Source organism: Gossypium arboreum, unplaced genomic scaffold (assembly GCF_025698485.1).
Source record: "Gossypium arboreum isolate Shixiya-1 unplaced genomic scaffold, ASM2569848v2 Contig00254, whole genome shotgun sequence".
Classification (NCBI taxonomy): Eukaryota; Viridiplantae; Streptophyta; class Magnoliopsida; order Malvales; family Malvaceae; genus Gossypium; species Gossypium arboreum.
In genome coordinates this window covers 7,010-23,420 of record NW_026440370.1, presented here as the reverse complement: position 1 = coordinate 23,420, position 16,411 = coordinate 7,010, and the positions used below count along the sequence as shown (strand labels likewise).

At 26.9% G+C, this 16,411-nt stretch overlaps 1 pseudogene; it reads right to left on the bottom strand.

Annotated features, from left to right (window-relative positions):
- Nucleotides 1–4,012: 4,012 nt before the first annotated feature.
- LOC108485575 (dimethylnonatriene synthase-like) lies at nucleotides 4,013–7,548 on the bottom strand (annotated as a pseudogene).
- Between the last annotated feature and the right edge of the window lie 8,863 nt (nucleotides 7,549–16,411).

Below are 16,411 nucleotides of genomic sequence, written 5' to 3'. Positions count from 1 at the left end.
TCATTGGCTTTTCTTTTTCTTTTTCTATACTCTAATACACTTAAATATATATATATACAATATTATAAAAAATATAGAAAAATCTAAAATTTTACCTCTGATTTGCGATTGGCCGTATGTTGGTTCAATGATGACGGTGCCTCTCTCGACCGAAATCGCTCTCCCTCCTCTCTCTTCTTTTTTTTTTCTGGCTTTGGCTCCAAATGATTTTTTTCAGATTTAAAGGCTATTTATAGCCCTTAAAACAGTGCCGTTTGGGCATTAAAATTTAGAAATTTGAAAGCGGTCTGTTTCATCGTGGATCGGTCGACCGACCCTACCTTTGGGATCGCGTGTTTTTAATTGGAGGGCTAATTGTGCTTTCAACCCTCCGCTTTCTTATGGTTTTATAATCAAGTTTATTGTATTTTGTAATCTAGCCCCAAAATTTCTCACGATTTTCAATTTGGTCCTAGTGCATACTGCACTTTTTAAATATTTGGAATATTGTGCTTTTGGTCCTTTTACGTTTCTCGCGTGTTCAAATAAGCCCTCTCCTTTCCTTTTATTTTCAAATTCGCCCCAAGACTTCATTTTGGTTTCAAATTTAGTCCTTTTTATATTTAAATTCATTTTCATATCATTTTTGTTATTTTTTTATATTATTACTGTTTATTATGCCTATTATTATTTATCATCAATGTATTATTATAGCTAATATTATTATTTCTAATATATATATATGTATGACGTACATATTTTTAAATATTATAATATATTTATGCAATATTGTTAATAAGTTTTATATTTTTATATTAGGTATATATTATGTATTTATTTTAATACTATATCATATACATACCCTTTTATATTATTATATATATATGCTATTAATATCATACTTTTGTTGTTATGTATATATTTTAATATTGTTAGTTATATATATTTTGTAATATTGTATGCATATTTCTAATACCATCATATATTATAACATCATTATATATGTATGTATCTATATAGTGTATGAATAGTCTCTTTTTATAATTTCTAATATAAATATATATATCATACATGTTTCTTAATTTTCTTTTTATTTTATTAGTTATATATATATATTATTACTATTTTATATGTATATATTATGTAAATATTTAAGTGTTATATTATATATGCGTTTCTACGTGTATATGTTTTTAATATTGTATTTTATATCTCATGTATGTATTTAGAATACTCTATTATATTTTTCATATTATATCATGTATATACATTTTCATATATGTCATGTACACTAATTTTTCAATATTCATTTTATACATATAAATGTATAAATCATGTACATATTTTAATAATACAAGTTACATATACCTTTTTACTATCTTATGTATATACTTCAAACACTATATATAGTATATTTCTAACACTATTACTATTTATATATATATATATATATATACATATATACTCTTAATTATCTTTATATGTATATTCGTTGTGTTCTCATTGTGTTCTCGTATTTGATACTATTGTTACATTTAATATCGCATGCATTGTCATTGTTTTTAATATTATTGTTGTATGTATTATGTGCCTTGATGTATTTCCAACTATTATCTTTCGTTTCCCGGCCATTTTTATATATTACCCCATTGTTCATTATTTTAAAACATTTATTCGTGTTTTTATTTATTTCAATAAGCAAGGCAACGTACCGATTTAAACACTATGTCATCGATTTCATCGCTATGTTGGGTGAATATCAATCGACTCGTGTTAAAACGGTATATCCTTCTCAAAAGAAACGAAACTTGAAATTTCTCGTGTTTTGATCGGATCACGATTCAATGTTACTTTGAACTTGCAATTTTGAAAATTAAGACAACACTTGTTTATAAGATACCAATTTTGGGCGTCGAGGTGCTAATACCTTCCTCGCGTGTAGCCAACTCCGAACCCTAATTTTTCTCGGACTTTCACGTAGACCTAAACTTGGCCTTATTTTTGTTTTAAAATAAATTTATTAGGTGTCCGATCACACCTATAAAAAGGATCGGTGGCGACTCCTTTGTTAATAAAATCGAAGTTAGTTTTCAAATGTTTAATAAATCGCCACAATTAGCGACCAAGCTAAACTAAAATTTTACATTGCTACAAGTCACGTCAAGGAATCACGTTTAAATGTTTTTTCTATAATAGGCTATTTTATGTTATCTCTCAAATAAGAAAAAATATTTGTTTTAAATATTACATTTGATATTATTCAGTAAAAAGAAAATTTGAAAATAAAGGCAATATTCGTATTTAGAAATTAGAAATTGTGCCCTAACGTACTGGGTTTCGATCTTTTCTCGTTTAATCTAAATAACCGGATATCTTTTTAAAATTAAAATGCATAAGTTTTGAAAATCAAAAGACAAGCTTATTCTTGAGGGTTTAAAATGTCGTGTCCTAACGTTCTGGATGTGATATTTTATTACTTAAGGACAAGAAGGTCTTTAGAGTCGCTTCGATTTATCTAAACTTTTTTTGTAAAATTAACATTAATAAAAAGAAGGATCGTATTCTTAAATTCTTTTCAGATTTTTAACTTTCGACATTAAGACATTAATTAATCAATTAGGTACCAATTTTGGGTGTTACGAGGGTGCTAATCCTTCCTCAATGGTAACGACTCCGAACCCATTTTTCTCGAATTTCGTGGATCAAAATTGTTATTTTAATAAATCAAAGCGTTTTATTAAAACAATCAATCATGAGGTGACCCGATCACGCCTTTATAAAAAAGGATTGGTGACGACTCCGTTTTATTCATTTTCATTTTCAAAACCAAGTTGACCCCATATTTCAAAAAATGGTTTGACAGAGGCATGTCCAAGCGAAAAAAACAAGGTGAAAAGTTTTTCATTTAATGAAAGATTTTACATTACATTATTTTCTTTATTCAAAGATTAGGTCTTTGTATATTTTAAAATTAATAAGAAAAAGAATTCGATAGTTGTTTTGTAATAGTTTATTTTTAAATTTTCTATACGAATTTAATCAAACAATATGATATTAATTTGAAGGAATAAATCCCAAACTATACATGAACTATGGTTTAATATGTAATTGTACATATGAACTATGATTTTGTATAATTTTATACATGAAATTTTGATTTGAACCAATTCTCGTAAATTATTAACACGCTTATTGATATGACATCATTTTATGTTTATATATTGCATATATAAATAATTATATTTATCTAATATAACAATAGATTGATTTATCTATTTCTTTAAGTGTGTATATGATTAAATCAAAATTAAAATTTCAAGTATGTATTTGAACCATAATCAAAATTTCACGTGTCTAACTGCACCAAATTAAAGTTTATGTATACAATTCCACATTAAATCAAAATTTATATATATAATTTTGAGATTTATCCTAATATTAGGTTCAAAAATTGTGTTGTTTTCAACTACGCATTCAATTACAATGGGCCTTAATAACTAGCACATTAAAAGTTTGTGATGAACACAACAATTGATTTCGTGGTTTGGAAACATTTTATGCTTGTAATTGGCATCACTAACTAATAAAGTAAAAATTTTAAGATGGATACAAAAATTTGTTACATATACAGAAAACTTCCAACACCTTTGTGGTCTTATATAAAAATTAATCCACTATCAATCTACAATATAATAATTGATTTAAGTTAAACTTACTTATCAAGTTGCAACTATCCAATCTTATATATTAACTAAACCACCCTCCTTTCTAAATCTTTACACATTAAGCAAAAAGAATAATTTGTTTACAATAATTATAGTAAACAATATAAGTACTCTCTATCTTTAACATAAACATAATTATTTTTAACATTTCAATCCTTACAATAATTTTACCTGCCAATGTCAAACACGTACTTTTCTTCAACCTGGTAGTTCATGAGAATATTTCGGCTATAAACATAAGTATTGTAATTTGTTATTGATTTCGAGTCTAATTTTATCCCAATTAAATATAATATTTAAATAAAATCTTCTTAATAATATCGACTTTAAAATTTTAACTTAAAATATTGTGCTTACATTTATTCCCAAGTGCATTCAGTAAACTTATTTAATGCTCAACTAAAAGCTGTATCACCTTGCCATTATGACATCTAACAATTATTTAATCAAAATATAAAAGGCTAATTTCTAGTTTATATTTTTCACCATCTTAAAGGCATTCGTAAAACTCAGTTCCAAGGCGTGGCGATAATACAACTTCAAGAGGATTCAACTTAGGTAAGGCAAGTCCCAAGCCTTCTTCCATATCCACCGCTGTCCCCTCCGCCACCCTAATATCAAACCCCTGAATTAATTTCGACACCGTCAAGTGCACAACTTGCAACCCAAACGTCATTCCAGGACACGACCTTCTACCGGAACTAAACGGCATGTACTCGAAATTTTGACCCTTAACATCGAAATCAACATGTGTTGTCATGAACCTTTCTGGATGAAATTCATTGGCATTTTCCCAAACCCGTGGGTCTCGATGTAGTTTCCAAATGTTAACAATCAAACGAGTCCCTTTTGGAACATCGTAGCCGGCGATGCAACAATCTTGCATGGCCTCACGGATTCCGGTGATTGGTCCTGGTGGGTATAAACGTAGAGTTTCCTTAACTATGGCTTGTAGGTATTTGAGGTTCTTAATGTCTGATTCTTCAACCCACCTTTGTTTTCCAACGTGGTGGTCTATCTCTTCTTGGGCTGTGATTAGAACATTGGGGTGGTTCAGTAGTAAAGAAAGTACCCATGTGATTGTCACTGATGTGCTTTCTCCTCCGGTCAATGAAAGAACCTGCAAATAGCAGCGGGTTTTAATGATGAAGTATACACATATTCAATCTTGTTCAAGTTTTAAGATTAACAAGTGCTGGAAAAATATTAAACGTGAAAATAAGTTGAGTAAGCTATACCTTAGGTAGACTGTGTATAGTTCAAGCCACCGAAAAATAAAAGAGTTTGAGTAAAAATATAAATTTGAAAAATGAATTTGGACAAAAAATAAGACTCGTTTAGAAAGCAGTCGAGCCTCAAGTAAGGTTTTGTCCAGGCCACTTAATTTACAAAAAAAAAGTTGTTGTTTTGCTATTGTTTTACTATCATTTTACTATTATATTACTACTATTTTGATGTTATTATTTGGATATTGTATAATTCTTGTTTTATTATTAATTTTCTACTATTTCTATTTTAGAAACATTTGCTTGTTAAGTTACACATATCTTAGTGTTATTTTAATGTTTTTAGTGTCTTTGATATGTTATATTTTTAATTTTTATATAAAAATAAAAAATTTAATACGGGCCAAGTGGGCCCAAATTTAACATCTATAATTTGGGCTAGGCTTTGACAAAAATTTAGGCCCATTTTCGGTCGGGCCGAGCCGAGCCTATCAAGTGGGCCTAGAATTTTGTTAGGGCCCAACCCGACCCATGGATAGATTTAATCCTAGGTAAATAAATTATTAGTAAGTTTATGTTTTGATTACTCAACTTCAAAAATTAAAAATGTTCACAGATCTATTTAAAATTTAAGTACTAGGTTGTTAAAAATCACTACTATGTGACATTTTCTATTTCACTACCTACACCAATTGAAAACTCTCATTCTTTTCTATTTTATACTTCAATTTTTTCATGAAATAAATTTTAATGTTACTGAATCTCGAACCAAAGTCCTAATAATTTTCTTCTTTGATCACTTGTCGCTAAATTGACTTGGATCTAAAGTATGTTTTTCTCCTTGTTAATTAATAGGTATTGATCTACTATACTAATTATCAAATCATCGTCTAGAGCTCGCTAGTCGGACTTTAAAAAAACTTAACATCCTTGTGACTTAAATTTTTTGAATATTTCAATAACTTAAACGAAAACTTTAGAATAATTTAATAACAATTTTATAACTTTTTAAGATTGACTAACCAAAACATAAACTTACAAACAATTTAGTGACATTAGATATAATTTACTTAAATAAGTTAAAGTAAAACAAATTTGTAAAATCATGAGTTGAGTTTTAACTCAAATACTAATACCCATTTGGCTTGGTTTTCAATTTTATATTTTATGTTATCATATGAAAATTAAATGTATAATACTATAAAATAATAGTAACTATGCTATGCACTGCAAATAAAATAAAAATACTCAACAAACTGATTTAAGATATTGAATATGTTTTATGTAAAAATTTTAAAATAAAATAACAAAAAAAAGTATATGATAACATCTTAAATTCAGTTATAATTTTATCTCAAAATAATTATCCAACATAAAGTTATTAAAAATATTTAAGTGGTTTCGTAATTAAAAATTAATAAAAAATATAAATTAGTAAATATTTATTATGGTACTCGTCATTATTGCTCGTTACTCAAATACTTAATTAGGTCTTAACCTATAGTTTACAGGGTTCAAGTAAGGTGATTGTATTCTTCTATGAGATTGCACGATGTGGGTTCATACAACCACGAAGCGAATAAACTTACTAATAATTTATAGTGATTAGGATGTAGTTTAAAAGATATAGTGTGGTGCAACCATTACCAATGTTGTCGCTTTGACAATGGTGTCGCGTGTATGGCCTGAAATTACAGTATCCTCGCGTAAGTGAGTTAACATCACGTCCATGAAATCACTTTCAGAGGCACCCTGGTTTTCCCTTTTCTTCTTAAGATGTTCTTCGAGCCAAACATTGATTATTGAGTCGAGTTCTTTGGCATTTTCCTTCATGGAACGAACATGGCCTTGAATATCGAATCGTTCGAGCCACTGCAGAGCATCCGGTAAAACGAATATCCCAAATAGATACAACGCTCGCTTAATGGCTTTCATGAACCGCCATGGCTCACTGTCTACTTCCCCGTAATCGTTACCGGAGAATCGTTTTCCGAAGAGCATCCTAAGGTTGATGTTAAACGTCAACCGTTCCAACGCCTCACTGATAGTCACTTTATCACCGTTTCGTGAAAGCCCGTACAACTCTTTGATGAACGAGTCCATTTCGGAGAACCGTATGTGCTTCAGCTTCTCCAAACGGTGGCTTGAAAGAAGCTCGACGGTGGCCATCTTACGGATGTTACGCCAATATTCACCATATGGGGCGAGCGAAAGATAGCGTTGTCGTAACCCATGTACCGCCCGGCGACGATGTTGGCTCGAGTGGCTAAGGTTCGGTCATTGTTGGTGAAACAATCCTTGGCGATTTCCAACTGCTTACCACTAAAATTCGGTGGGTTCCGAGTTTGAGTGAGTAGAGTGGCCATGTTTGTCCGCCATTGTTGCTAGGTTCTTGCAGATTGGTTCTTTCCCACCTAAGAGATGGAGGTGACCGATGAGCGGCAATGAACCGGTCGGTTCAGGGATGCAATTTTTCTTGGAATTCTTGGGTGCTTTTCTCGAGAAAATGTATAGAAACAGCAACAAAGATGCAATCGATGGAATGTAAGTGTAAAGATCCATGGTGATTATGTGAGTATTGGTTTTCAAGTTGTAGAGCAAACGGCATTATTTATAGAAGAGGCTCCTACTACGAATTGGATTTTTTTTTTAAAGTTTACGGATACGGCAATTATCAAGGGTAAAATTGTGGAATAAAAATTAAAACTAAAATACCTTACATTAAATTGAGGCTTTTTATAAAATTAACCTAAAAATTTAATTAATTACATAAATGACTCATTTTTTATTAAACACATAAATTACCTCAAATCTACAGTGAAAATTGGTGGAGCCAAAAGTTTGGCACCACCAACATGCTACATTAGCAACTGGGGTAAAAAATTTAATTTTTTTGAAGCCATATAGAATGGTGTCATATATATAAATATTAGGAAATATTGTAATTTTAAAAATGAAGGGACTTTAATAAAAAATTTCATTTTTGGTGGAGCCAAATAAATTGAGGCCACCAATTCCCAATTTGATTTTTTAAGTTTTCTAAAATTTTAAATATATTAAAAATTGTTAAGTATAATCAATTTTAAAAGTTTAATATATTTAAAATTTTAATGCACTTAATATATATTTTTAATAGGTAAAGACAAAAAAATTCTAATATATTTAAAATTTTAAAAACTTAAAAAATTTAAATATATTAAAATTTTAAATATATTAAAAATATTAAGTATAACCAATTTAATATTTTAATATTTTTAATATATTTTAAAAATTAAATATATTAAAAATATTAAGTATAACCAATTTTAAAATTTTAATATATTCAATATATTTTTAAAAATATTTTTAAAATTTTAATATATTTAATATATTTTTAATAGATAAAATAAAAAAATATTTTTTAATATATTTAAAATTTTAAAAACTTAAAAATTTAGTATAATAAATTTTAAAATTTTAATATATTTAAATATATTTAAAATTTATTAAAATTTTGAAATATATTAAAAAATTTAAGTATAAGCAAATTTAAATTTTAAATTTTTAATATATTTTTTAATAGGTAAAGACAAAAAAATTAGTATATTAAAATTTTAGAAAACTTTTAAAAAATCACATTGGAACTGGTGGCCTCAATTTATTTGGCTCCACCAAAAATAAAAATTTGTTATAAAAGTCCTCTATTTTTCAGAAATTATAGTATTTCCTAATATTTATACAAGTAATATCATTCTACATGGCTCCACTAAAAATTAATTTTTATCCTAGTTGCTAATGTGACATGTTGGTGGTGCCAAACTCTTTGGCTCCACCTATTTTTACTGTAAATTTTAGGTTATTTGCATGTTTAATTAAAAAATAGTCATTTATGTAATTAATTAAATTTTAGGTTAATTTTATAAAAAGTCTTAAATTAATTAACTAAATTTAAAGAAAAGAAATTACTTCAAAGGTTAAAATATATTATAATTTTTTACTTTTAATAAATTTTTATTTTTATTTTTATATTTTTATTTTTAAAAATTTAATCTAGATTTCAAAATTTAATTCAACTTTTAGATTTCAAAATTTAAGTTCTATAATTAATATTCTTAAAACTATTTTGTTAAATTTAAGTTTATTATTATATTTTTTAGGTGCATAATTACTACGTGAGTATTATTTTATTTTAAAATATTACACCAATAAATTTAATAAAACAATTTTAACAGTATTAATAATTAGAATTGAATTTTAAAATCTGAAAAATAGAAAGACTAAAATCTTGAAAATAAAAGTATAATAATTAAATTTTAAATTTATAAAAAAAGTACTATAAAAGAAATTCTTCGTTTGGTGACGTTCATGGTTGGATCACGTCTAATTCTCAAATTCCCCACCACAAAAACTCATCGTTTCGCTATCACCACGTTTCACACGCTAGTACTTATGTTTAAGTAAAACGTTTGTATAACTATTATTTTATACTTTTAAAAATTAAGATTTCAGTTTTTGTAGAAATTTTATTTTTTATATTTTAAAATTTAATTTTAATGGTGATATTTTAAAATTATTTTCGTTAAATTCAAGCTAAATACAAAATTATTAAGTAAGTTTTTATTTAAAAATATAAAACAATAAATTTAATAAAAAGAATCTAATAATGTTAAAAGTTGAATCTTAATTGTAAAATCTAGAAAATAGAAAAATTAAATTTTATAAAATAAAATATGAAGATTAAATCCTAAATTTTAAAAAATACAGAAATTTATAACATATTTTAATCTATTAGATTTACTCTTTGCTTTTTACTTTAATAAATTATAATCATTATTTTTGTGAAATTAAGTAAAATTATATCAATTTTATCAATTTATATTTATAAATCACTAATCGAAATTAAAAAAAAATTGAGGAGATTTGATTTACAAAAGTGGGATTCTTTTAATATTAAACAAGTGGCTGTTAATTCATTTGGGACCGAGCTTTTATTTGGTCCTCTTGTCATCCGTTGTTGAAAAATTGTATCAATAATATTTGAGAATTTGCGTGATTGGAAAACATTATGTTTTTAGTAAATTAATATTTTAATTAGTATTTTCATTAAAAATAATTAGACTCATTTTAAAAGATTAATGATTAAATTTAAGTAAATAAATAAAAGAATAAGGATCAAATTGATAAAAATGTAAATATTGAACCTAAATTTATCATTATGCCTTACATATTCCTAAAAATAAAAAAAATTATAAACCGGTTCAATTTATTCAAACCATCAATGTTTTTTCATAATTTTTATTTTCTATCAATTTCAAGCGATTCACTTAAAAGTCAATTCGGTCATTTTTTTCTAAACCAATATATGGATATGATCATTTTTTTTCTAAACCAATATATGGATCGATCCTCAGTTCAACTGATCAATTTAATCGATTCCAATAATACTAAAATAATAAATAAATAATTTTAATAACAATTAATAAAAAAATTTCACGGTAGGGTTAAGGTTTTTACTTTAATAATAAGAAAAAATAATTACGAAAATAGAGTGGAAGCAAATTATTTATGAGAATAGATTGTTTTGAACAATAAAAGGTGATATCGTTGATGTCACTAATGTTTTAAGCAGTACCACCTATAAAATAATATATTAATAAAAAAAGGGTGACACCAAAATGTCATGCTACACTTTCTTCACCCACATTTATTTTTTTTATTTTATATATTTTGCTTTATATTTTTATATTTTATAGTTTTCATGATTTAATTTTTAGTTCAAAAAAATGTTGAGTTTTTTATTTTATAATTTTATAATCTTAAATTTTTTAATATTTAGAATAATGACTGAGTTGATAATGTAACACCCTCACCCGACTCAATCGTGGGTTGAGCGATAAGATGCCACATTTATTACCGACAACTACAATCAAATAGACCATAAATAAATCAATCAAACACTCAAACATGTTATAAAGACATTCTCATTATGATTCACAATTAAATCCAAACCTTAATCAAGCTTACAAGCTCTTTTGTTGACCCGAGTACAAAATAAGAATAAATTGTAAAGTTTTAAAATTTAGGGTCGACGCTATGGCGTCAACTCCTCTTTGTCGTGACGTCACCAAACAGTTGGTCATGTCGTGACCTCAGTCACTCGTCGTCGCGACGTAACATATCGACAACCGATGTTGTGACGAGGAAGGTTGCTCGTTGAGACGTGAACTCTATTTTGGTCAAATTTAAGCCATTTAGTACTTATTTCAATGTAACCAAATCATTTCCATAATTGGTGCATAACTACGACTTGAACCGCATAAAACCAATCCAAACTCATACCAAAACATTGCGTTAAACATTTCTCAATCAATAAATTCAAATGCCTCAACTTGGCACCATTTCATACCAATTCAACTTATAGAATTACAATTCATTCACATATGCATTTAACCATTCCATATAATCATTTTCTCATACCATTTCATGCTCAAATATGCAATTATAAGTTTGATACACACAACACGACATATTACCAAACTTACATTTATCAATTGCCATTAACTTTCACGCATTAACTAAAGTTCAAACCAAAACTATCGTTTTAAGTTAATATAACAACGCCTATGTACATGCCACATAATCAGACTTTAAAACGTTTGAAATACTAATGAATTGTACCGGGTAGTGTGAGCTTCTGAGATCCGATCCACACATTCCGCAAATTGGCAAACTACAAGGAAAGAGAAAACAACGGGGTAAGCATAACGAATGCTTAGTAAGTTCATAGGTATTTGAACGAGAAACTTACCTCGATTTACAATTAAGCATGTTAAACTAACTAATTTGGAAAAGTTTACCTAACATAATAAGTCACAACAAAAAGGTGAGCTTTGATACATAATCAATTGTGTAATATGCCAAGTATATAACATACCAATTCATATCATATAAGTAATCTTACAGGTATATCAAAGATTTATATTCAAATCACTCACTAATACCATATTTGAACATTAAATACATTTTGTGTCATCTCATTTTCTCGTTTCATAATAATAGTATTACATGAAACTCAATAAATAAAGTCGAAAACATTGGTACTAACCATATTTGTTGCTCGTTTGAGTTGAATATACAATCATGTCGGTTATCCGTCCGGCTAAACCTTTATATCAACACATCAAATAGCTTGGCCCAAACATTAAATATACATGTCAAGTCACCCTTATGGGCTAAACCTTTAAAACGACATCGATTACTCGTTCGAGCTAAACTTATGCCACATGTATCTTCGAGTTCACAACAAATCCTAGATCTCGGTAATCAATCTGCATCCATGTGTACAAGCCCTTTACTAAGTTCATTGGGGTAATTCCAACATATAAGTTCATATTCATTTCTTTACAACTCAGTCCAAATTTCACATTTTGTACCAAATCATAAACAATCCAAATTTCAATTAAACATATATATATTTTCATAATTTTAAATACATAACAATTTAAAAACAACACACCACATGAACTTACCTGATTAAATCAGCAGACAAGTTGAATTGCAAGGATTAATCAATAATTTTGCCTTTTTCCTACTTATCATTAGTTTGGTTCAATTCTCGATGTATACAATAATTCAATTCAATTTATCAATTCCAGTCCTTTGTAATATCCTATAATATGCATATATCAATTCTATTTCATTATTCGAATACCCCTAAATTTTTTCGTTTTATTCAATTTAGTTTCTAAAATCGAAATTATCATAACTTTCAAATTTGAGTTTTGATTTCAAAACCAATATCAACTACATCCTTTATATACTCTCTAATATCTATAATTACAAGAATTTTGTGTCAATTTCAAAACCTATACACTTTAGTCATTATGTCCAAAACTAAAAAAAAAAAATCACTTTACAAACTAATTCTTTTCTACTTTTAAGCTTAAAATTTAAAAATTTAGTATCAATTTCTTCGAGTATTCATCAATGAAAACTTTTATAAACTTTAAAATATTTTTACAAATTGGTATATAGACTAACTAAATCAAGCTCCTCTGAGCTAAAAACATAAAAATTATAAGAAAATTACTTAAAATCATTCCAAATTGAGGGATGGAAATGTGAAAATGCTTGAACCCTGTTTTATTCCTTTAGTTTCGGTGATAGAGAAGAGATGAAAAAAATAAATGTTTTGTTTTCATTTAATTTTACTTATATACTTAGTTTAATAATTAATTAATCTAATTAAACAGAATTAATCCTAATTAACCAAGTTGGTGGATACTAGATGTCTCCCACCACCGTTTATCATATTTATAAGGGTCCAATTCCTTAATTGGTCCTTCAACTAATTAAAATTTCCATAGCGATAAACTTTTGTAAATTTTATAATTTAATCCTTATACCTTAATTAACTATCCATTTGAACAAAAAATTAAACGACCAAAATTTAATTAACATTTATACTAACCTCTTAAATATTAAAATATTAATATTTACGGACTCAAACTTTGGAAATAGGGTTCGAAATCGTCGTTTTGACACCACTAAAAAATGGGTTGTTACAAACAATGTGTAAATGTTAAGGGTGAAATGTATTATTTTTAGAAATAGAGTCAACTTGATAGAATATGTAAAATATTAGATACTAATTTTGTTATTGTACCAATCAAAAGAAGGCCACATCGACATTTTATTTGATGGTGAATACATTTTAATAGTAGAGTGACTAGAATTGAAAATTCACCTAATCGGAATGACGAATTCAACAAAAAAATTCAGTAACCCAAAAGAACTCGCTAAAAACTTTAGTAACTATTTAGATAATTTACCTAAATATTTTTATCCAAAAATTTATCAACTCAACTATTATTTTAAATATTCAAAATTTTATAATTATAAAAATTAAAAAATTAAATTTGTAAAAATAAAAACAACTCAACCATTTTTTATGAAATAAAAATAAATTATGAAAAATATAAAATATAAAATTAAAATATATAAAATTAAAAAAAAAGGTGGGTGAAAATGGGTGCCACCTGAAATATTCAGGTCACCCTTTTTGAATTAATATATATTTTATAATTATTTTATTTAATTATTATTTTATAAGTACCGTAAACAACATTAACAACACTATCTTTTATTGTTCAAAATGATTTATTGTCACAAATAATTTAATTTCCACCCATTTTCGTAATATTAATGTAAAATATAAAATTATTAACAGTTTTGAGTTGTTTTATTTTTATTAATGTAAAAACCCCAAAAATGGTTGAATTTTTAAAATATTTAATATGATACTTGAACTATCAATATGTGTTTTATTATGGTATATAATGTAACACCCTTAGTAAATTGCTAAATCAACCAATGAAAATTTGAGATGTAGAATTTTTTCCCCAAATGATCAAGTCCACATGGATAATATAATATTATATAAAAACTAAATAAAACAAAAAAAAAACAGATGTTAATAAAATAAAAATAAATACTGAACTTAGTTGAAATTACATGTACTTTCATGGATAATAATTTTTTAAAAAATTAATTAAAAACATTATTTCAAATAAAAATTATTTCACAATATATATAAATTAATAATAAAATTTAGCCAATCTTGGCTTTTTACCTATATATTATAAAAAAATACTTAAATAGTATGTTAAATAGATTATGTACCAAAATGGTACATCCAAGCACTCCTAGAATATTGACACTTTTGACTAAAAATAATATTTTAATAGTGGTGCCTACACCACATTTGTCTCGAATAGTATAGAGAATCGGTATTTTATACGAAAAGGGTATGGTGCCTATCTAATAGGCGACACGGTGACCCTATCGATAGGGACCTTGGTGACCCCTATCAATAAGCACATCGATTACCATTTCCCCCTATCCGGCTCAATATTAGTATATGTTAAAAAAATAGCAGAACATAAGAAAGAAGAGGGAGAAGAAAGAAAAGAGAAGAAAGAAAGAAAATGTAATTTTATTTTTATTGTTATTTTCAAATAGAATAGATTATGATAAGAAAAAATTATTTTGTTAGTATTATATAGTTTGTTTAGTATTATTTTTATGTTTTATTTTAAAGTTTTTTGTTTATTGTGATTTGTTAGTAAGTTTTGTGTTTAGATTAATTATTTGTTTAAGGTTTATTGTGATTTGTAAGGTTATGAATGTTATGTTTTAAAAATTTTAATATATTTGAAAGTTTTTATGTTAGTAACTATTATCAAGTAATTGTTAGTTAGTGATAACAAAAAAATAGATAAATCTGAAAATATTTCTGTCATTGGTATTGTTAGAAATGGCAATAAATTTGATATTGCCTAATGAGATAATAACTTCAGCACAAAGGGAGAAAGTTGATAACATGATGAGAGAATTGCAAGATCACAGAATGAAACTAGAAGAAGACATCGTTCAACATCTTATTATCATAATCAAAAGATGCAAGAAGTGTTTTGGAAGGGTCATGAACTGATTAGAAAGAATAAAGTGCAATGCTTAACCCTTAAAGGGACAGCAATAGAACGGGAGTATCAAATCATTTGAGACCAACTTTGGAAGACATTGGTACCACGAACCTATTGGAATCTAGTTATATACTTCGTGAAGTTTATAATTTCTTATAGAGTAAGAAAAATAGCGAGACAAAGTGTAGGTTTACGAAAGTTGACTTGGAAGCAAAATGTATTTAACATAACATGGATGGATAAATTAGTTGTTAGGAAATTACCAAGAGAATTTCTAAATTTAATACCGTTATAAAGATTGAAGAGGAAGAAGATCTGAGGAGTTTCCAAATTCGATTGTAGAAGATAAATTTAAAGAGAATTCAGAATTTTATATAGAGAATTTCTCGATCGAAGATACAGGATCGGAGATGGAAGAAAACCTAGAACCGAATTTAATGGTTAAATGTAAAGATAAATGTTGTTCATGTACAAAATGAGAACTGAAAAAGTATGAGCTTATGAATGAAAAAATTGCATCTTAATATAATTTTGGTCTCTTTTATTCATTAAATTTTTATGTAAGTATTTTTTGCTATTCAAATTATTTTGAGAATTTTTGTTTATTTTTAATAGATTAAGTATTGAAGATGGATAATCAGTTTTTGTATGCGTTTATTTCGATGGAATAATCTTGACAACAACCGTTGGATGTATATTTGAATGTCGCCAACAAATAACAATGAGATTTAATAGAAATGTCTTGTTCGATGATATGAAAGAAAGGATTAGCGCAAAAATTGTTAGACATTGTGGGAAAAGGATCTCAAAACTTTTCTACAAGTTTTCGTTCGATAGATCCCATCAAATTCACCAAAATGAAACTTTAGACGATTAAGACGTGGAGATAATGATCGCTATTTATTGTGGGAATCGAGTGACCAAGATGCACCGATTCGTTATTTGCTAAGTTAGGTGGTGTGGAGCCAACTGAAAATCTCACCGTATTAGATGAAGAATATGGAGTGAAGAACGTGTA